The 24,491-nt window shown below is 36.3% G+C and overlaps 1 protein-coding gene and 1 pseudogene across 5 annotated transcripts in view; one reads left to right on the forward strand and one right to left on the reverse strand.

Annotated features, from left to right (window-relative positions):
* The window catches only part of DGKH (diacylglycerol kinase eta), a 212,010-nt gene that overhangs the window by 180,086 nt on the left and 7,433 nt on the right, over positions 1-24,491 (reverse strand). The window lies entirely within an intron of this gene.
* The window catches only part of LOC143679513 (histamine N-methyltransferase pseudogene), a 39,192-nt pseudogene that overhangs the window by 14,250 nt on the left and 451 nt on the right, over positions 1-24,491 (forward strand).

Here is a 24,491-nt window from a genome sequence, read left to right on the forward strand (position 1 = left end):
ACAAAAGAAAAGGTGATCCTAAGCTGAAAATGCAGATGTTATCACATAAAAAGTAAGGACTGGTGGGGAGGGGATCTGGAATGACCCATCAGAGTGCAAGTATTTCATCTTTCATAGATAGGTCAAATGAACACTGCTAGTGATGGAAATAAGCAAAAAAAAAACCCTGACCAAAGCAACTTAAATGCTTCTCTTACTCTCTTTTCCTAAATATAGAGGGTTCTTTCAAAATATAGCTCTTTTAGAGAAGGAAAAAAAAGGTATTTGAAGTTCAAACATTCCGTAGCACACTCAAGTAAAATTATACATTGTTAATTTACAATAGCATCTGTTGTATGATCCTATTTTTCAAAGTATTTCTGTCTATTTGTACATATGAACAGGCAGTATGTATGGAATGATCTACACCTCACGTTATTGATGGTTATTTCTGAGATGGAATTTCAAGACTTTTCTGAACTTTCATATTTATGTTTAAGATGTATATACATTGTCTATGGGCATTTGGCATCTATGTACATCCCATCTCCCCCACTCCCACACTCAGAATGCTGAGCTAGAAAGCTAAAAAAAACTACATTTCCCAGGCTCCCTCAGGACTGGGACGTGATTTAGGTACTGCCAATCAGATGCACTAGATGTTGAAGAAGAAAGTAAAGCAGAAACCACTTCTTGCTGCTGGGATAGGGACAAGCAAGGTCTCTACGTATGTGTGTATTTGCAGTGCTGGGAACCCACATTTCAGTGTCTGGGCTCCAGCACTATAGGTGGGAGACAGCTGCCAGTAACAGAGGCAGCTTCCTGACCTCAGGATTGCGTAGTAACACAGCCCAGACCTCCCAAGGATTCTGTAAGAACTCAATTCCCCAAATTAAATCCCTTTCTGCTTAAAATACCCAGAACGTTTCGTTTCCTGGATTGAAATCTCACTGAGGTTAACTTTACTACAGTTTTGAAAGTACTTATAATTGCATATATCATATTTATTTCTGCCATAAAAAACAGATTGATTTTGGTTAAAGAAAAAAAGAGAATGGAAGCAAATATGCCAAGATACTAACACTGTTTAATTCTGGATGGTTGGGAAAATTAAAGGCTATTATCTCCTCTTTACTTTTCTATACCATTTTCCAAAAAGGTTTCTTTTTTAAAGAAATAAACAGGTCATTTTGGCTGTAGGGTGGAGTGAGGACTGGAGGGAGGCTAGACTAGAATCAGGAAAACCACTTAGAATGTTCTTACAATAATACCAAAGTACCCTTGCAGCCCACATTATAGCTAGATATTTTTGTCCTAATTTTATTTGGTTGAAATAGAAGTAGGCACCATTTATATCTGTATGGTCAGCCACCCCTTCTATTTTCTTTAGCCAGAACAGAAGATGAGTGCCACGAACTAAGTGCCAAACTAGGCTAAGATTTTTCTAAATATGTGGACCTAACTCAGTCTAACAAGTTTATTAAACAGGTAAAAGTCTAAGGACAGGGCAAAGGAGAATAAAAGTTACTTTACAATTTCACTTCTGTTTCAGATGAGCAATATTCAGAAAATTATATTTGCCATCCCTTGAATAAGCATATTATTAATCCTTTTTTATTTCTTGGATTTTAAGTGATTTTATTCCTTTTGGTATTGCAACACGAAGCCAAGAACTACCAGTACTAATCAATAATGATGTTTCATGCAAGCTTTAAAAGATCCTGACAACAGAACTTCTTAATGATAAATTTCTGCTCTGAAGTTTGAAACATTATCCTTTTAGGTATTAATAAAATGCAGATCTACACGACGTCAGAAAAAAATATCTACTTGTTATTTTTACAAGTAATATTAACAGTCATATTATAGTAAGAATAATGAAGTATTTTCTAGTCTTTCTATACCTTATCTAGTTTCTCAAGGGAAATGTCATAGAATTTATTAAATAGCCTAGTGGAGGGATTATTAAAAACATCAGCAGTTTTAAAGCACCAAGAAGAATGTCTAAACTGAATTGCCAAAGGAGAGTCAAGAAAGGATAAAGATAAACTGATGTGTAATTCTATATTCTATAACAGCTGACAAAGAAAAAAGTCTGGGGACTTTTGTTTTAACAGGATAAAAATCTTACAAATAAATGAACTACCAAAAGGAAACACATACACATTTTAAAACACAGAATCCATTCTAATAACCTATAACTTATTACTCAATGCTGTAGATGTTAGAACTATATTACATTATTGAAATTGGTAGGACTAAACAGCTTCCCTTAGCTGGGTCATATGGTCATACCACTGAAGAAAAATACCTGAAAAGCACATATTTTTTTTACTAATATTCTGTTGTTTACATATTCTTGGGAAAAAAGCCATGAAATAGAGTTATGATAAAATAATTAAATTCTCAACCATATATTTTAAAACTCTATGGTCACAGAAAACAGAATAAAGATAAAATGCTGCCAAAAAAAAATGATTACCCTAAGCCTGAATAGCAGTAAGACTTCTGGAAAATGGGAAATAGAAAAAGAGAGTTGAGATAATTTTTTTACAAAACACTTTACTAAAATAATTATCATAATTTGCCCCTTTAGGCTTCATGGAGGATGATTTTCTCATCTCTCTTCAAATGAATACTGTCCAAAAGGGCAGTCCAGAAAGTTTCCATAACAGGAATATGATAGGTAATAGACAATAAATGTCTGCTTTAGCATGCATTATACATCCAAATATATCACACATTAAATTCTTGTCTTTGATATATAGGATTGAATCGCCTCCTCTCCAAACCAGCAGTTTGTTATATAGGTTACAAAGACAAATAACAATTATCACTAGTCAAGTAATTTTTAAATTTTATTTTAAGTTAGTTTCTTGGTACTTATAAGAACAAGACTTGTTTTTTTAACAACAGCAAAAAAAATCATTGAGTAAATTCCAAGGAATTTATTTACAGAAAGCTTTTGCAAAATATTTATAAACACCATCTGCAATTTCCAGAAAAAGGCTATAAGATGATTATATAAATGATCCAAAATGGAAAGTGGATTCCCAAAGTGGGCTCACATTAAAAGCTAAGGACTATTATTATATGAGGTTCAGAACTTCCTGCATTATAAGTTCTTCAAAATTGTTCAGGAGATTTTATTTCTTCAAAAATAAAAATAGGTAGGCTCAATTAGGAGCACAGAAATCAAGGATGGAATTAACTAACATGGGTGGAACTGAGGGTAGAATACGTTTGTAAAATGTAGATAGCCGTCCGAAAATAGGAAAAGAGTAGGAGGAAGCTACTGAAAACAGGTAGCTGCAAGTGCTTACCATGGTAACCATGACAACCAGATGAACATCAAGCATGGTATGAAGCCTGGGAGATTTCCCACCTTCACCTTCCTTAAATTCCAGTTAGAGGCTCATCCACATTAATAAACCACCCTGAGTTCGCCTACATGAGCTGGCAGCAGCAATGGAGACTAGTTAGCAAATCAGTTAATGGCTATATTTTAAAGGGACTTCTGAAAGATATGAAACTAAGGAGAGAGAATGCCAGTATTTTATTTACAGATCAACAATAGTGCAAAAATAATGACAGAACTGGAGCTAAGTACTTATTGAGCTTTTACACCTAGCGCTGACATTCACTGCTGTCCTTGGTCCCAAGAGACATACTTTCACGATCAAGTAAATATTTTAGTTATAAAGTTATTTCACTTCAGAACACTGAGAAACAATGCAACATGCTAGCTCAAAATCTGCCAGCCCTAAAAGTAACCTTCTACTTGTACTGCCCAATTGGAGGGATTATTACGGTTTGAAATACAACTAGCAAATCAACACATGAACGTCACAAGGAGCAGAAGCCTGACTTAAATCAGAATAAAGTACAAAAGAGACAAAAGGCAAGATTGAAGCTCACTTTTACATAGTTCATCTCATTTAATTCTCATAATAACCAAACAAGGTGAACCTAACTACCTCCGTTTTAAAATTAGGAAACTTAAGGCTTGAAGAGGCTACGTAATTCATTTACTCTTATACAACTAGTAAATGTGAGGTAGAAGGGCCTATATGCCTTAAAAACTCAAGCAGTATCTGTTACAATACATCCCACTCTAATGTTCAATATGAAACAAAGCACCAGCTGATACCCATTTCAAGAGATGCTGGTATTACAAAGATTTATAATAAAACACATCCCCTGCAAGAAGTTACAACAAGATGTTAAAGGGATGGGCGGATAGATGGATGGATACACAATGTGGACTATTTCAGCTATCATCCTTATAGTTATTTTTAATAAATCACTAAAAATGAAAACATTGGTAAATATTTTCTTTATTCAAAGCAGAAAAATGGAAATAGAAAATGTAGGTGCATTAGGAACTGGCTTTGACTAAGATGCCTAAATTTTGATCATCCTCAGGATAGGGCTTTTGAGAAGTAAAGGATATGGAGATCGTATAGAAGACAAGAAATTATAGGAATATTAAGGTTTAAAAATGGAAAAATTCATATTCTGAAGAATCACATACAGTAGCCAAGCTAAGTTACTCTTTAGAAAAACACACACACGTACATACCTAAGTAATAATTCTAATGTCCAAGAATGCAGATAAATCAGCATCCTTCAACCTCTACTAAGTTTTCTACTTTGTACCATAAAACCATAATGACTGTAACAGCAGCAAAAATTCTTTAATTAAAAAATACATACTAGTCCACAGTTGAAAGAGTAGAAACAAAACTCAGTCGTTTTCTGAATTGGCCTTTTCTGTTGTGAACTGCCTTTAGTAACACCACCCCGGCAATTTCAATGAGGATCCCTGAAAACAGGCGCCACGTGTTTGGTGGGCACTAAATAAAGTGCTTTAAAGTGAGGGTAACAAAGTACTCATAGCACAATGTTGGGAGGAAAGGCCACTGTGTGGTTCAGTCTTGCTAGGATGCCTTTCGCCTCCCTCCACCTTGCCCCCGGACCCCCCTCAGTGCCTGGCTTCCACTACTCATTCTCCAAGCCTCTGTTCAAAGTGACCACCTGAGCAAGCCTTCTCTGCACGTTGCTTCCGTGACAGCACGCATCCACTACCAGAAATATTTGTATACGTAGTTGTCTCCCCAGCAACAGGAAAGGAATGCTTTCTGCTAATTTATATGCCAACACCGAATGAACCCTCGATATATGGCAAATTTTAATAAGGGAGCAACACTCAGCATACCCTGCTAGAAAATACTGATGGGCAACAAGTTGATCTAAACTGGAGTCGCCCATATCATACAGATAGCAAAGAGAAGCATAGATTATTACCCACAATGACTGAAATATGTAAAATAATTTCTCAAAAGTAAAACTATTCCCTTGTTCATTCAAAAACATTTTTCAAGCATCTACCATATGACAGGCAGTGTCCTAGGCACAGGCAATAGGGAACAGGAAACAAAATAGGCAAGCATCTTGCCCCAGTGGAGTTTAGAATCTAGTGTTTGAAGATGGACGATAAAGAAAACAAATATAAAGTATAATGTTAGACAGTGATTGAGGCTAAGGGGGAAAATAAAGGAAAGGAGGCTGGTGGTGCCAGGCTGAGGGGTATAGTTGCAATTTAGCAAAGCATGGCCAGTGGCTATTAAAGATACTTTTTCTTTTGTTTTAAAAACTTACTAGTTAAAAATACTATGTTCTTCCATGCACTAAGACAACTTCCCAGAATCCTACAACTTCCAGATGGGTCCCTGGAACAGATAAGTCCTGTAACTTAGAGGGCCCAACCTCTCCAGACATCAGCTAGTTCCATCTCCCAACCCTTTATTACCGAAAGCCCCTTCCAATATGAAAAAGTCAGAATGGGCATACCCATTACCCAAATACCCAAATACCCCTAAAGAGTGGGAGAAATATCAAAGGTGATGGTGGAGTTATACAGAGAAGGCAGATTTAACAAACGAGTATGCTGAATCATTATACTGATATTTCTTTTAGTCTGGCACCATAGAGCAGCTAGAAGTAAAAACCTAAAATTGTGGAATTTGAACCCATACCAAACTCTGAAATCTGTTCTACAACTAATTGTTGTGATGTGCTTTGAAATATTGTTTTTGTATATATGTTATTTTTCACAAAAAAAGAAAAAAAAGTCTATTGTGATAAAAAAATAAAATAAAATAAATACTGTGTTCTATCTTCCCCAGCCCCAGGAATGAATACTGATGGATCTATACCAGTTCATCTTTCCTTCCTTTGCCAGATACTTAGCTTCCATTACAACTGAGGGTACTGACTAGACTCAGTTTTAGCCAAGGAAATGCAAACAGACGTCTGTTAAAGAAGGGCTCCCCTGATAAAAAGAGAGCTGCTTTCTACCTGCCCCTTTCTTCTTTCATGTTTGGAACACTTCTGTTAAGGTCTGATGCCTGGAGCTGTGGCAACTATCTTGCAACCATGAGGAGACAAGCACATGGTCAACACACCAATGTGCAAAGAGTGACAGCATGGCAGCATGGATGCGAACTTGAAGCCTTGATGACAAAAGGAAGCCACCAAGTCTACCCTAGACCATCCATCTCCAGACCTCTTGTTTCAGGACAGATAGTGTGATCCAGAACCTGACACACCCAGGCTAAAATCCCAGCTCTGCCACATAAGAGCTCAAGTGACAGTGGGCAAGTTTACCCCTCTGGGTCTCAGTGGTAACAGACAGATAACCAGACTGTGTCATTCCATGACTGTGAAGATCAAATGAACTAATTTATGCAATGCTCAGAGCAATGCCTAGAACACGGTAGCATCATATGTCTTTGCAATTATGATTATCTTATCAAAGAAATCAGTGTGTTTACTTAAACAAAAAAAAACACAGAACTATGTTCTAAGATGTTAATTATAAACAAAACACTATATATATTACCATTTCTAGACTTTTGTAATGAGATTTCACCATCTAGCAAATTTTGAAACTATCTAATATGGAACCAGTGGCACACTGCTGTCTCAGGGTAATGAGCTGGTGTGTATTTCTCCGCAAGGTAAATACTGCTTTTTCTACTTGATCATCATAATGAGAATAAAGTTCATTTTAGATGTGGACTTTGTTTTAAAGATTGAACTTACAATAGTACATCATTTATATCCTTTTAATATGGATATAATAACTAGCATCTATAAAGTGCTAATTCAGTGCCAGTCATCTGCAGAATACTCCTCTCAGTCGAGTAGACCTATTTTACAGAAGAAACTGTAGTTTAGAGAGCTCAAGTAACTTTCCCAGTCACTTAGATGTCAGACCAAGCCTTTGTCAAAAATCAAAGTCCTCATTCCCAAACACAACACTCAGCTGCCTGGAAGACAGGGCAGCTGGTTATGCAGCACTTCAAAACCCTGCGTATCAACTGTTCAAATATAAACTTAATATGGAAAGAGACCGCATATCAAAAGTTTTTCTTGTAATTCAAACAGCAAACAATATAAATTCCCAGAAGCAAAGTACAACCCCTATTTTTAAAGATCATCTTGGGAATCTTTTATATAAACATAGTGAGTGTGATGCCAGAGGAGTGAGGATGGGGAAGAGGAAATAAAATATAACTGATAAAAACAAAAGTAAACAGCATATTTCTGTAAGAATACCCCTTCTCAGAGTCGTCCCTTTCAAATTAAACCACATAAAAGGGAGAAATGTATTATTGCTTGTGAGATCGGCTGCAGCAGCAATTAATAATTAAACTCAAATATTGAGAACTAGTGTAAAATGTTGGTGTTAACACATACAATGACATCTATTTGCCGTTTCAGTTCTTTCCGATCTTTCTGGGTCAACAACCATTTTTCTATACCATGAATAGATTATCTCTAAGTCAAATAGGTGTTTCAGTGACAAACGGGTCATCTTCATGAAATGAGTAATTCTGTGCCCCATCGTCAAATTCTTTTGTTAAAGTGTGTTTAAAATGAAATATCAGCTCGTTTCTATTTTGACATGAGATTTTCTGTATGCTATCATGATTTTCTGAAGTAATGAATTTCAACTGAAATACTAACTTTGCTCTCATACAAAATGATAAAAAGTACTTAAAAAGTCTCTGATGATTTTTTTTCTCCCGAGGAGCGAAAATGAGAAAGTCCCCAGAGTTAGTAGTTTTTTTTTTAATAGCTGTTTTCTTATACATTCATTTCTAGACTGGATACCAAAGAATAGTTTGGTTTTCTTTGAAAACTACAGATGTTAATGATATTTTTCCTTTAAAATATGTTTTAATATTTAAAATGATTAAGACACTCATATAGTGTTTTTTAATTATGTGTGCAACTATATTTAAATGTTGTTTTCATTAACATCAGCAAGTTATAGATTGCCCCATGTCTGAAGAAGGACTTCTGATCTCACAGTGACACAAAGGCAGCATTTTGCCCCCATTCATCAGCTGATGTACGTCATCACTGGTCTGAGCCATGCATTTTGCCCAATAATGTCAAAATATATTTCAATGGTTCCTCCATATGAAGCATTTCTAGTAGGCAAACTTGTACTCTGTGTCAGAGATTGATAGAAGGATATTTTCTCACAAACGGAACATTTTATCAAACGAGTTCCTGTTCGTGTTCTGCCAATACATTATAATTTGCTAGGTATTTTGTGTTCAAAAAAGTTTTAGAAATGCTACCAATAGCTGTGGCCTTTTATTATCAATATTTATCCTTTGCTTGTCATAAAAAGTAGGTTATACAGGCTTTCAGCCTCTGACAGCTCAAAAATACCTTAACAGTAATCATGTTTGCAAAAAATGGCTATCACCTGTGGGGTGTTTTGTTGTTTTGGTTGTTGTTTTTCCTTTTTTTTCACTTTTCCAGGAATGGTAAATTATGGAATTTATTCCCTTATATAGAAACAGAGAGTTTAATGCAAACTGCTAGGTTGATAATCCCATCTCTGATATTCCAACAGGGATGCTTAATCCACCTCCTGAAACATGAAGAATTATGCCACCAATTTATCAGATTGTTGTTTAATACAAACAGAGTTGTGTTTCAATTCCTTTGGTTAATGAGAATTCAAATTCTCTTATATTTTTTTAATAATATTGAGGAGAATCTGAATTTAAACACTGAAGTTATTTTTATTACAAAAACAAAGTAACCTGCTTAATTTTTAAAAAATAGATATAAAAATAAACATCTATATACATGTCTGTATGTGTATGTAACAAAAAGGATCTCAGAGTCTACACGGGGTATTATAATTACCTTTTGTGAATATCATCTTCCATGCCAACATAATATAGATTAATTGGTTAGTTTATCTGTTCATTTATTCACTCATTACCTACCAAGAACCTTCTGTCTCCTGGCACTATGTCAGGCCTGATAGAGTAGTGTTCTTTTGGTATAGATATCTCCTATTTTGTCTAATTGATACATTATTATTGGACATTTGTATCACAAAGTATAAGAAATATCTTTCTAGCTAAATATTGCAGTAGTTGGGAAATTATTTACCTTTTAAATTGGCTCATTATGAATTTCAATATGCCAAGATCTAATAAGCTTTTTTCTATTTTCTTCATTCATTGCCATATTTTTTAATTCTCTTGAACCCAGAAACCATGCAGATATGTACCTATATTTATTCTAGTATTTTTATGATTCACTTATTATGACTTTGATCCTTAACTCATATGGAAATGATGTAGCACATAATATGAAATAGGGATTGAAATTCAATTTTTTTAAACTAAATGATAAGCCAGATGCCTTCTGAGGAATTACTGAGTAATCCTCATCTTTTTCTCTTATGATTCGAAATACTGCCTTTATTGTAAAATATATTCTTACATATTCATAGGCACATTTATGGAATCTTTATTCTGTTCCATTGAGCTTTCTGTTTTTTCCCATATTGATTTTTCATAGCTTTAAGTTTTATTACCTCTGTTTGGCTAAGGCCCTCTACATTACTCTCCTTTTTCAAAATGTTACTACCTATTTTGTCACATTTATTCTACAAACTGTCAAGTCACTTGGTAAGTTAACCAAAATTTAATAGGAATTGTTTTTGTAAATTGAACAAAACTAACAAAATTCATTAGGATTTCCTTTGTCCCTCAGGAAAGTTTTATAGTTTCTTGATGTCTTGCACATTTCTTGTTGAGCTGATTTTTCACTTTCGTCTCATTAAAAATTTTCCTGTAACTAATATTTGAGTTTATAAAGAGTCATTTCTTTGAAATGGGCTCTGTAATTTGAGATGTTTTATATAGCACATGCTCATATTGTAACTGTGGATAGTTCATTAAAATATACATCAAGCTCCCTGGGCTTGGTCACATGATGACAAGAATTCACACTTGGGCGGGCCACGGTGGCTCAGCAGGCAAGAACGCTTGCCCGTCATGCCAGAGGACCCCGGTTCGATTCCCAGTGCCTGCCCATGTATTTAAAAAAAAAAAAAAAAAAAACAGAATTCACACTTTACTGGCTACTTACTTCCTTACCTGCTCCTATGTGGCCCCATTTCTCCTCCTTCACCCAAGTACTTCCCAGAGAATATCTAATACAAGCTCACAGCTTGGTTACCCCACCCCAATGTACAGGTAGATAAAAAACACACATCAAAAACGACTTCTCCTGTTCACTCCAGCTTTCCAATTATTTCACATACACTGGGGACTTTGGGTAAATAATGCCATATAGTGATTTTTCCCCCTGTCCCTTCATTACGTCCACTCTACTATCCCACAACAAAGGAAAATGAAGGAGGTGACCCAACAGGTAGAGTCTTCTCTAAGAGGAGAAGAAAGATCGTGAATGTCCAAATGTTAGTAATTTTGCACTGTTGTCACATATATGGATGCTGATGAGGTAGAGGGTTTATAAATGGATGACAATGAGGTAAAAGGGTTATTACTAGGACAGGATGTCGTCTCCTTCAACATTCTTTTTGGTACTTTGGAATTCTAACTAGCTTTATGATAAGATCTCTGCCTACCTCTTGGATGAGATCCAACCTACAAAAAGGTTTACAAAGAGTTCTGATTTCTAGCTGGCCAAGAAGAGTACAAAATGGGAACTCACAACAGTGGATTCTTTCACTATATGACGAAGATTTCATTAGCACCTCACTCACTTGCCTAAGTACAGAGACACCCGCACGAAGAAGTGCCATTCACCTCCCTCTTGAGATGATTCTTCAATAGTGAGCTGACATTTACTAAGCATTTATTGTGTGCCAGGCATTGAACTAAGGACTTTATCTCTTTAATCCTCACAATAGTCTTAAGAGGGTTTACAGAGGAGGAAACGCAAGCTTAGAGAGATTCCATAACTGGGACTTAAGAGCTACTTGACGCATTTCAGGGCCTCAATGTATGGTTTTTTGTTTGCTTTTTTTCAATGGCAAACCAGATCTATTCATTTCTTTGGAGAACTTTCTTTTTCACGTCCTAAATAAAATTTTTTTTATATTTACTAATGGAGGGATACATTGGTGCTTTCCTCACAAAACCTATTATTAATGCATTGGTACAGACTATTTAAAATAATTAAAAATATATAGCTTCTTTTAGTAGTCTTTCTTTTCTTTGCTTTATTTTTTTAATTGGAATGACTAAAGTCTGATTCTTGGATTTTATGTTTGCCAATTATCTTGTCCTCCGCCTTACCTCAGCCACTTAGTTGGTTCTACCTTGGGACCTGTCTCAGGCCCTCACTCTTTGCCCAACGTAACTCCCCAAGCTTGTCATTATCATCTCTGCATCGCATACACACTCAACCTCCCTGTCCCCTCTTGCTTTGGCTGCACTTACTTAGCCAAACCATAACCTGGTTTAACCCATTCTCCACCGACTCCGTGCCACACCCACGCAGCCGAACACGGTCTCACAGCCAGCCTGATGATGCTTCCTCTAGATGCGTGGTCACTTTCCTCAGGAATGCCCTGGATGCCACCTGACAGTCACACTATAGGTCTCTCGCGCACTCATCTCCCCACACCTACTATTCAAGTATTTCATACCTTTCCCTCTCTCCTCAGTTTTCAATACCTTCTCTCCCATCTTGATTCTCAGTTTCCTATTTCACTGAGAAAATGGAAACAATCACAACAGAACCTCTAAAAGCCCCTTCCCCTGTATCTCCCTAGTACAATGGATACACTTGGTGCTCCTGGTAAAGGCCAGCTCCTCGCTAAATCACATCCTACCCTGCTTTTCACCACCGATGATGATTCTGTCATTGGTCTTAATGCTTTGACCGTCAGGAAGTTTGGGGGAAAATTCACACCTCATCTTTAACTGTGTTTGATACCCTGACCTGTATAGCTACCCCTAAACTTCCTACTGGCCTCAGTTCGCTTCTATCTGCACTTCACCTAGACTTGATTCACAGTATTGAATGCAAGCAACTTCAAATATTTTGAGGAACATGGGAAGATAATAGTTAATAAAAACAAAAAATAAATCAGGCTGAGAAATAAGGGAAAAGGGGGCACTCCAGGTCGACAACATGTGCAAACACTTGGAGGTATGGAAGTCCCTGCCACACTCTGGTGTGACTGGGCTCAGAAGGCTTAGGGTGGCAGTAACATCAACTTTGCCGGGCAGCTCACTCTTACCCCAGGTATCTGCATGTTCACATCAACTGATTCTGAGCCCTGCTCACATACTTCCTTATCAAAGAGAGTCCTTCCTTATCCCACTCACTCAAAATGCTCCCACCTCCATGTGCACACATCTGCCACTCCACCACTCTCTCCTTCCTTACCCTGTTCTAGTTTTCCTTCATTCCACTGATGAATACCCACCATTATATATTTATTTGTCTATATATTTACTAACTTCTCCCTCAGTAACATACCAGCTCCAAAGTATAGTCTTTGTATTTTATTTTGCTATCCCAAGACTTGAACAGGGCTCAATAAATACTGGCTGAATTAACAGAAACATAATTTAGTATAAAATTCAGAAAGACCTAATAACAAACCATGCTAAGAAAATTAGACTAGCAATGCGCAGTGTCAAAGAGTTTATGCAAAAACATATTTTGATAACCCCTCTCTTTTATAATAAGATAACTCTGGCAGTAGAGTAGAGAATGGGCCAGAGAATAAATCTCTGGCAAAATCCAAATGACAAATTATAAAGGTTAAATGAAGACAGGGTAAGCACCAATAGAGATGGAGAAGGAATGAATTTGCAAGTGCTCCAGGCAGTACACAAAGGAATAGCACATCACTGAAGTTAAGTCAGCCATCAAACAGAGAGCTTGACATCTGTGTGACCTTGCACAAGTTATTAGCTAATCCTTGGTTTCCTCATTTCTAAACTAGGGAATAACTGTACCTAGCTCCAAGTTTTATTATGAGGATTAAATAAGATAATATATGAAAATACATAATTGACCAAATTTATTGACTGCTTAGTGGATTCCAGGAGTAAAAGGACTGTGGCCTGTTTTACACATTGCTCATAGCTCTAGTACCTGGACATGGTAGATGCTGAACATACATTTGTTGAAAGCATGACTTAATGGAGGTGATGAGCATGGGGAAAACGTCAAGGGGAATTCCAAGGAAATCCTTCTGCAGCGTACAAAAGTAGTGGAGCAGAGTTTGCCCAGAGGGGTGGGGGCGCCATGCACATATCTGTTCAGTTTGAGGATGCTGAGAGTGAGATGGCTTTGGGATCCAGTGCTGAAAGTTATCTAGTGGGCAAAGAAAATAGAGGTCCAGACACCAGGAGAGAAGTAGAGGCTTGAGAAAGGCTGGTTCAGCTGGTAGTAGTAGTCTCATTTGATCAATTAGATCAACTAACAAAGAGGCAAAGTGAGTTAAAATAATCCTCTGAAACAAAAACTAAGAACAGCAGCTGGAAAGTGAATAATCAGGGACAGAGACCAACAGGCAGCCATAGGCAATAACAAAGAGAGGAGGAGAATCTTAAACTTTGGAGGAAGAAGGGAAGATGGGGGAAAAAATGGCCAATAGTGTCAAAATTGGTAAGAAATACAGCTAAGTGAAAATTAAAAGAAATGACTAGATTTTAGCAATTAAATCACCAGGGCCCTTTGCAAGAGACGTTTTCTTGAAGCAGTTAGTGCAAAAGGCAGACCACAATGGACTACGGAATTGTGAGAATTGAAGCAGGGAAGACAGGGAGGATTCTAAGGCAGATCATTTCAAGATAAAGTATATTTGGCCCTAGAAGCACCCAAAGCCTACCTGGGGTCGATTATTTTCACTACCACGTCCATGTGGTCATTTGTTGCTGTTAAAGTATTTTTTCCTAAGGCACTTGTAACATAAATTACTCAACAAGGTTGACCCTAGCTAAAATCATCCATAGAGTAAGCCTGTGTCTTCACTGCCCCTGCAAGATGGGTTTTTATACATCAAAGGGCCCTTTGTGGTAGGAAAGACATTTTCATAAATCACAAAATGATCTATAAAAATTATTTTACCAAGCCTTTTAAATAGTTAACAAGATAGAGTTTCTGTATATCCTATGGATTAAATTACTTAAAAGACACACGTCTCAGAAGGAATAATTAAATCATGAGGATTTTACAATGGTTTATAAAATAATTGTAATAATTATGGCTACAAAACCATACTCTGAATTTCTTTCATCAGTATTACTCTTCAAGATAGGAACCATTCTATCCATTTTGCAAATGAGAAATCTAAAGTATAGAGCAATGAAGCGTATGGGTCAGAGAATGTTAACTGCATAATAAACAACCCCTAAATCTCATGTCACAATCCAAGGTAGCCAGTTGTGGGTGGGGCATGCAGAGGGAATTCCTCCATGCAGACATTTTGGAAGCCAAGCACCCTCTCCTGGATAATCTCAATCTATCCTGCAGGTGAGGGAAGAGACAGAGCAAGGAGAATCCCACACAGCACTTTAGAGTCTAGGCCCAGAAGTGACAGACCTCACTCCCACCTGTAGTGCACTGGACAGTCTTGGTTGCATAGCCCACCTACCTCCAAGGGGAAAGCAGAGTCTAATGGAGGCCAGAAACAATAGAAGAAACACAGATATTGGTGGACACAATATTCTCAGACACATCAAGTAACATGTCTGAGGTCACCTAATAGCACATGGAAGAGCTGAGAATCAAGTTCAACACTACGTCACTCTTTCAGGGACACTTTGCTATTCTACACAGATTCTCAACTCATTTCACTGAACCCATCCCCATCTTTAGCATTTCTCCAAATGACAATGACAATGGATGGTTTCTGTTCTAAGGGTTTGATACGACTAGAGAAGAATTATAGTATATGTGTACAAATATATATATTTCATCTATCCTTTATTTTCTGTCCTAGAATTCTCCTTTACAAATCAATAGTTTTAGCCTTCTAAGGGATTTACGCACAAGCATAAAATTTGGGGGTCCTCTGAAGCCCAGCCATGCTACAGGATCTATGAACGCTGGGCTAAGAACACTTCTCTATAGCACCTTACTTTTTTTTTTTTAATTTTTTAATTAATTTTTTAAAAAAATTACAAGAAAGGAACACAAGCATTCTTAATATGTGATCATTCCATTCTACACATACAATCAGCAATCTACAACATCATCACATAGTTGCATATTCATCATCATGATCATTTCTTAGAACATTTGCATCAATTCAGAAAAAGACAACAGAAAAATAAAATGAAAACAGAAAAAAAAAAACCATACACACCATCCCCCCACTCCTCCCCCCCACACCAATCACTAGCATTTCAAACCAAATTCACCTTAACATTTGTTCCCTCTATTATTTATTTTTATTCCATATGCTCTACTCATCTGTTGACAAGATAGATAAAAGGAGCATCAGACACAAGGTTTTCACAACCACACAGTCACACTGTGAAAGCTACACCATTATACAATCATCATCAAGGAACATGGCTACTGGAACACAGCTCTACATTTTCAGGCAGTTTCCTCCAGCCTCTCCATTTCCTCTTGGATAACAAGGTGATATCTACTTAATGTGTAAGAATAACCTCCAGGGTAACCTCTCGACTCTGGAATCTCTCAGCCATTGACACTTTGTCTCATTTCACTCTTCCCCCTTTTGGTCCAGGGGATTTTCTCAATCCCTTGATGCTGGGTCTCAGCTCATTCTAGGGTTTTTCTCAATCCTTTGATCCTGAGTCCCAGCTCATTCTCAGATTTCTGTCCCACGTTGCCAGGAAGGTCCACACACCTGGGAGTCATGTCCCACGTAGACAGGGGGAGGGTCGTGAGTTTGCTTGTTGTGTTGGCTGGAGACAGAGGCCACATCTGAGCAAAAAAGAGGCTCTCTCGGAGGTGACTCTTAGACCTAATTTTAAGTAGGCTTGACTTATCCTTTGTGGGGTTAAGTTTCATACGAACAAACCCCAAGACTGGGGGCTCAGCCTATATAATATAGCACCTTACTTTTTTTTTTTTCTTATTGATTAAAGAAAAAAAAGAAATTAACACAACATTTAGAAATCATTCCATTCTACATATGCAATCAGTAATTCTTAACATCATCACATAGATGCATGATCATTTCTTAGTACATTTGCATCGATTTAGGAAAAGAACTAGCAAAACAACAGAAAAAGATATAGAATGTTAATATAGAGAAAAAAATAAAAATAATAATAGTAAAAAAAAGGAAAAAGAAAAAAAAAGACAAACAAACAAACAGACAGACCAAAAAAAAAAACCTATAGCTCAGATGCAGCTTCATTCAGTGTTTTAACATGATTACTTTACAATTAGGTATTATTGTGCTGTCCATTTTTGAGTTTTTGTATCTAGTCCTGTTGCACAGTAAGTATCACTTCAGCTCCAATTACCCATTATCTTACCCTGTTTCTAACTCCTGCTGGACTCTGTTACCAATGACATATTCCGAGTTTATTCTCGAATGTCGGTTCACATCAGTGGGACCATACAGTATTTGTCCTTTAGTTTTTGGCTAGACTCACTCAGCATAATGTTCTCTAGGTCCATCCATGTTATTACATGCTTTATAAGTTTATTCTGTCTTAAAGCTGCATAATATTCCATCGTATGTATATACCACAGTTTGTTTAGCCACTCGTCTGTTGATGGACATTTTGGCTGTTTCCATCTCTTTGCAATTGTAAATAACGCTGCTATAAACATTGGTGTGCAAATGTCCGTTTGTGTCTTTGTCCTTAAGTCCTTTGAGTAGATATCTAGCAATGGTATTGCTGGGTCGTATGGCAATTCTATATTCAGCTTTTTGAGGAACCGCCAAACTGCCTTCCACAGTGGTTGCACCATTTGATATTCCCACCAACAGTGGATAAGTGTGCCTCTTTCTCCACATCCTCTCCAGCACTTGTCATTTTCTGTTTTGTTGATAATGGCCATTCTGGTGGGTGTGAGATGATATCTCATTGTGGTTTTGATTTGCATTTCTCTAATGGCCAGGGACATTGAGCATCTCTTCATGTGCCTTTTGGCCATTTGTATTTCCTCTTCTGAGAGGTGTCTGTTCAAGTCTTTTTCCCATTTTGTAATTGGGTTGGCTGTCTTTTCGTTGTTGAGTTGGACAATCTCTTTATAAATTCTGGATACTAGACCTTTATCTGATATGTCATTTCCAAATATTGTCTCCCATTGTGTAGGCTGTCTTTCTACTTTCTTGATGAAGTTCTTTGATGCACAAAAGTGTTTAATTTTGAGGCGCTCCCATTTATTTATTAGCACCTTACTTTTGACACCATTAACTCACCTCCAACTTTCAATCTGTCTCCTTCCTACTCCACTCCAGCCCCAATGACCTCCTCATTAATATGCATATACATGAAGCCCCTCGCTGCCCCCTCTAGGTCTTTACAGCTACTGTTCCTTCTGCCAAGACTGATCTCCTAGAAGTCCACATGGCACATTTTATGGTTTTCTTAAGGTCGTCTCTGAAATGTCACCCTCTTCCCATCCCATCCCATCCCATCCCCTTCTACCCACCCCCCACTTCCAATCACGCTTTATTGTTCTGTACAGAACTTCTCACCTTCTACTATACTATGTACTTTACATTTATGAGTTCGTAAATTTGTACATTATCCCTGCATTAAGCCATGAGGTTCCAAGAGAGAAGAGGTTTTTGTCTGTTTTGTTCATTACTCTATCCCTGGCATTTACAACACTGCCTGGCACACCATGAACATTTCTTTGAATGGGTGAACTGAGGGAGGTCAAAGGAGCAAAAAGGGAAGGAGCACACAGTTATATGTACGGTATTGAAAATGTTATAGTTCTGAAGTTGAAACCAATAGTGTGTATTTTACCATCATCCTTCACAAACTACAGAAATTATATATTTTATGTATATCAAATATTTTAATATTACATAATTTTAAATGCTACATGAATTTATATGAATACTCCAACTCAAAGAAGCATGCCTGCTCACCTACACAATCTTGTATTTTTTCATATCTAAATAAAATAGTCAGATGGATAAAACTGGACAAGAACTGCCATTTTCATTCCTTAGCTAGTTAAAAATAAACTTTACTTACGTTTTTTCCTCAAATATGTCTTACACGGCCAATAGGAAAATTCCTTTACATAATTATTTTTAAAGCTATATCATGACCTTTTAAAATGGCATCTTACTTTATGGAAGAGAAAATTTCAGTTTTTTCTGAAATTCTACCTGAAATGTTAGATACCTATAAGCATTTTCTTCCAAAGATGATTTAAAAGCATTTTAATGAATTTGCTAATTATAACTAAAGTTAATGTAAATTTCAGCTGCAACTTTTTGTTCTGAAATTCACTTTTCAAATGTGCACTCTTACACTTGTCACTAAAAACATAGGCTAAAATATACTGAGACAGGTAGGTTTGCAGAACAAATGAAGAAGGGCAGGGGAGGGAAGGAAGAGGAAAGGGAAGGAGGGAGGGGGATTTAGGGGAGAGAGGGAGAAGAGAGAGAAGGGAGAAGAGGAAAAGCGAAGAGATTGTTTACATACATACATACTTGTACACTATAAATGCAAAGTTTCAAATCCAACAAAACTGTGAGACCACTGAAACCAAGACACTGGGAAACCATGTGTTGTCCCTGTGCCAGGGGTAAGGGTCCAGGAGTTAGAAGATCTGCTCGTGAGTTCCAGCTCTGCAATTTACTACTTGGGTCAAGATATTCAAACTCAGTCTCAGTTTTATCATTTGTAAAATTTAGATAATTTACGCAACTGTTAAATCACGTCATATATATAGAACTGCTCTGTAAATACTAAAAAACAAAGGAGAAAGATCTTTTTAAAGTTCTAATATAAATGTTCCAAGCTTACTAAAAACATGTATTATACTGAATTACAGTCTAGTGGCTTGACACTCCAATGGCATAGTAAGAAGGTTAGAGATTCCAGTTCCAGACATGATAAAGCTAATCACACTTCCTTGGAAGACTAATAGTCTCCCCAAATACTGTCATAACAGAAAGCATTTTTAACACTCTTAAAGGAGGGATGGAATTATTACTACATATGCTCACTTGAAGGGAAAAAAAAGCAACCATATAACATAGAAACAAGGTACATATCATCTTAAATTAAAGCTATTATCAATAATGGTTATTAGCCATTTTAAACCCCTTCAGCAAATCAATAAAACAAATGCATTTTAATTGGGCAAATATACATGGAAGGAAAAATACTCGAAACCTAACAAAACCAAACAAATTTGCCAAGGAAAACTGTAATGTACTAACATGTCATGGTCTTTTCAAAGGTCTATTCTTGGATGTAAAACAAACTGTCTTTAATTAAAACCTTTGGCTATAAACACATTTACTAAGTAAAGCCTAACAAATCCAATATAAGTGAGACACTGTACCCTGGAAACTGAAAGCAGCCCGAAGTCATTTATAACAGTAGATCCAAATATATCTTTTACCACTCCCATCACAATAGCAAACATGCACCCTTAAACTAAGTGAGGGCCACGGTGGCTCAGCAGGCAGAGTTCTTGCCTGCCATGCCAGAGACCCGGGTTTGATTCCCGGTGCCTGACCGTGTATAAAAAAATTAAATTAGGTGAAAGCTTTCTAAATTTAGATACTTTCAAATGATGCATCTTAACTAATATGCAAAGTAAGGATTTAGTAAATTATTTATTATGTCTCATCTTTAATAATGGGCTATCATGTAGAACTTATAATCACATGATAATCAAAATGGAAAGAAAGTTGTTATACCATATATTACTGTACCACGAGTAAGAGTTTCCAGTCTATATTTAGTTCACATTAAAATGGAAGCAAAGAGCAAATCAAGCTAAAAATAAAATGTTCTACGAAAATGAGATTTTTTAAATAGATGAAATCTAGCTTTATTTGGTCCCTTAAAAATGACTGCATTTAGCAACACCTTAACTTTGTACTGCTTTACAAACCATCTTCTAGTAACTAGAATAGCTGTTGGCAAGCCACAAACCACAGGCCATATTTACCAGTCATATCCTGCATGCTACCTGGTTTTGTACAGCCCGCAAGTCAAGATGGTTTGCATGTATTTAAATTTTAAAAAGAAAAAAAAGAGAGCAAGAGAAAGAGAGAGGATTTCTTGACACCTGAAAATTACATGAACTCTTAATAAAGTTGTATTGGAACATGGCTGTGCTCATTCATTTTAAATGTGGTCTATGGCTGCATTTACATTTCCTCAAGAAAATTAAGTAGCTGTGACAGAGATCTCACGGTCCGCAAAGGCTATTCAGCCAAGTCAGTCAACCTCTGCCCCAGATGAATGATAATTATTATTCAAAACATCTTTCTGCTCATCTTCTTTCAAAATGTAGAAGATCATACTTACCTCTCAAATCATATTGAGTTTCTAAACTACAGACTTGTCAGCATTGCTTTAACAATCTTCATTTCTTAACACTCTTGCAGCCATGTTTCTATTTTGTACTCTATTTGGATCTTTACCTAATTCCAGTGTTCCTACCCAAAACTCTGAGAGTTTTAAATAATATTTTTAATCTGTTATTTTTCTGTTTTAAATGCTGGATATGAATTGTCACCATCCAATACTGAGTTGCCACCGACAATATGAAAAATGCTGACGCAGTCGCCCCTTGTCTACTCATTTTTAGGGTTTATGGTGAAAGGTGACACTTGAATTTCACAAACTGTATCTCATGAAGCAATAAAAAACATAAATCTTTATTTCCATATACTACCCCATCATAAAGATGTAAGATTTCATTTATATATCCTTCATGTTAAAGTAAAAGCAAGACAGTTGAAAAATGTCATCATTATTCTTTTCTTACTGGGCTGAAAAGTATGTCTTAATCCAGACAGAGTGTTATCGCCAAGTTCTGAATATCGTTCCAATGTTTAGGTACGTTTTACCTAAATTTAGACACTCATTTAAAGCCATTAAAAGTTAACTATATGAAATATAAATGCCAAGTAAACGGTCTTGAACTACAAGAATACAATAGGCCTAATTAAGACGTATTTCTGAGACCTGAAGCATCAAGAACTCGGCCGAGATGACTCACTGGCAGAAAATGTCATGGGAGATGGTTCCCATTTGTTTATAACATTTGCCTTATGGCAGTCAAACAATTATACTCTGCTAACCTGACCAACATCCCTCAGGCCACTGCCTGAAAAATGAAAGGGTACAGTATCATCAGGCCAACACAGAACACTCAAAGCCACCTTCACTATCATGTTCAAAAACAATCTGGTCTGAGTTTGTAATAGAGTTAGTTTAAAAAGTCTCATTCTCAGTAAATACCTTTGAAATTCTCTACAGTAACAGTGCCTGAATGCAAAATAAACCTCTTCTGAGAGACAGTCAGGACTAAGAGGAAGAGTCATGACAAATTACACCTCCCTTTTGGCTTTCCTACATCACTTTCTATATAAGTGACTTTATTTTCCTTTGGGGAAACAGAGGCAGCCATAAAATTATATAAAGGTCAGCACCTGGACAACTAGATAAAACTGCCTGAAATTCCACTTAGCTGATACAGAGAAACCGGGGAAATGGAAAATGAAAGGGGGGACAAAAAGTATACCATATGGGGTGTATGGAGCATATACAGTATACTTAAGGATTGTATTAAATCACACTAATTTAAAAGGTATCCCAGTCCTATTTTTACTTTAAAAATCATCATAGCCACAGCAAAAAAATAAAAAAAGAGTTGCTTGTTATCCAAGAACAATCCAAATTTCCTTTGATAGAGAACTGCTTAATTAAATGACGCTATAACCATATTTAGGTTAAATTATATGAAATATTTGACCATTTTTGACTGACAGCAACTTCACATGGTTCAACCCAATATAATGGAATACTTTGCAATATTAAAAAGAACAAAGTACATTATATGTCTGTCGCATTATATCTCAAAACAAACAAGATGTAGAACAGAGAATGTTCCCACTAGCATTTTTTAAAGAAATAGATATCCAGGTGTACAGGCTTGATTGTGCACAGAAATTTTCTAGAAGCGTACCAAATATCAACAACGATTGTAAAAGGGAGAGGAAAGGTCTGGGGTGAGAGAGAGCTTGCTTTCCCTAAAAATCCTCTCATCATTATATCCTTTCACACTGTTTGAATGTTTCCTTATATGCATGTATTATTCTTTCAATTCAGGAAAAAGCCTGCAAACTTTTTCAAATGCCACAATTAACCTGGGGTTCTTACCAACATTCAAATTAGTTAAAACACTAACCAGTATTTACAACAAAGAATACTTCAAATAAGGTGATTACTAAATTGGTGGCCTTTTTTCTATCCAAACCTGGATACCAAAAGAGCTTTATGAGCCTAAGAATTTCAAATGTAGCTGAAATAAGAACTACCAGTTTCAATGACAACATCCATGTAGGTGAAGCATTATATGTAAATGTGTAACATATACATGGTCATTTAAGAAGTATTTTTTTACCTCAATGTGCAACTCACGCTGCTGCAGGCCCTACATATATGATAAGAGTATGCAGATACACATATATAGCTAAGCATGTGTCTATGTGTATTAGCGTGTGTGCTACATCCACCAATCCCAGGTTGCTACGCCAACAGGATTAAAGATACCACTAACAATCACCACCTGTCAGACCTAATGACCGCTTCATGCATTTTTAGGATATATGAGCAAGAACTGTTGCTGCTGTCTTGAAAATGACTGGGCTTAAGCCACCTCTGCTGTATGCTCTCCTTCCTTACACTCATGTGGAGGGCTCAAGACAGTATCCATTTTTTTTCTAAAAATGCTTTCCTTAACTCTTATTGGATCATAATCCAAGACTGGGAACCCACAGTTCAGCATCGTATTTCTCATTCCTTACACTGCCTCTCTGCTCCCGGATTCTAAGTCCATCCCTTCTTCTCTTACAGTGAACCTGAAGAGACCTAACTGATGAAGCTTGTGGCACATCAGCCTGGAATGGGGTGGGGAGAGGGTGAGAATGAGCTAGGCTCAGCAGTCTTAGACCCTGACACCAGGTGTTTATATATGAAAACATTAACGAACTTATATGCACCCTGGATGTGCTGGTATAAAATGCACAATTTCTGAAATTCAATATTTCTTTTGAAATTGGAGCAACATTTCATTTCATGATGACTATCTCTAATCATGGCAAAATATATGTGCTGAACATTTTTATTAGAAAGTTAAACTGAAAACCAACAATAAATGTGCTTTTAAACTTTACTCCTCTATTTCGATGCGCATGTTTTACCCAAAACCATAGATAATATCAAAAGCATAACTTAGTTATTATCATGAACTCATGAAACTTATAAATCTTACTGGTTACTCCAACAAATTTATTGTATGACTTTGCTCCATTCAATTTATTACACCTCTAAATTTTTTCAAATGGTATAAAGTTGCTGCTTAATTATATAAGTACGGTTAGAATTTTAAAGATTTTATATAATTATATAACCTATGCCATTTTGCCCATTATTGTTGTATAACTTTTTAAAAAAATAAGATTTCAAATGTTTAAAGCACTGTTAGTAAAATCTCTATTTAGCTTGATCTTCTAAAAATACAGTAAACCTCATATTCTTAATTTATGACAAATACTATCAAACTCAAAAATGTCACAATTAAAAGGAGTTAAAAGACGTGCACTTAAATGACTGATGTTTACTTGACTTCAAAAAGTGCATTTTGTTAACAGTTATTTCTGTGTTTTTAGAAAAACTACAAAGGCAGCAGGCTAATACATAAAAGCATTTAATAAAAGTTCTATTTTCACATACGGGTCCAATGACTTAAGAAACAAATTCTCATAAAAATAGGGGAAGAAAAAAAGAAAAATAGGGAGAATGAATTAACTTTTGCAATTTTACTTTTCAAGAGAAGCACACAACCCCAATTATTTTAATGGTTGCCTTTTCAAATTCCTCATTAAAATCCCCGGCTAATAATTGACTCTCAGTGTGAAGATTTAAAAATTATGATGAAAATCAGAATATATAAATAATCCTTTAGGCGTAAGTATCTGCTCTATGTAT

Source organism: Tamandua tetradactyla, chromosome 4, assembly GCF_023851605.1.
Source record: "Tamandua tetradactyla isolate mTamTet1 chromosome 4, mTamTet1.pri, whole genome shotgun sequence".
NCBI classification, from domain to species: domain Eukaryota; kingdom Metazoa; phylum Chordata; class Mammalia; order Pilosa; family Myrmecophagidae; genus Tamandua; species Tamandua tetradactyla.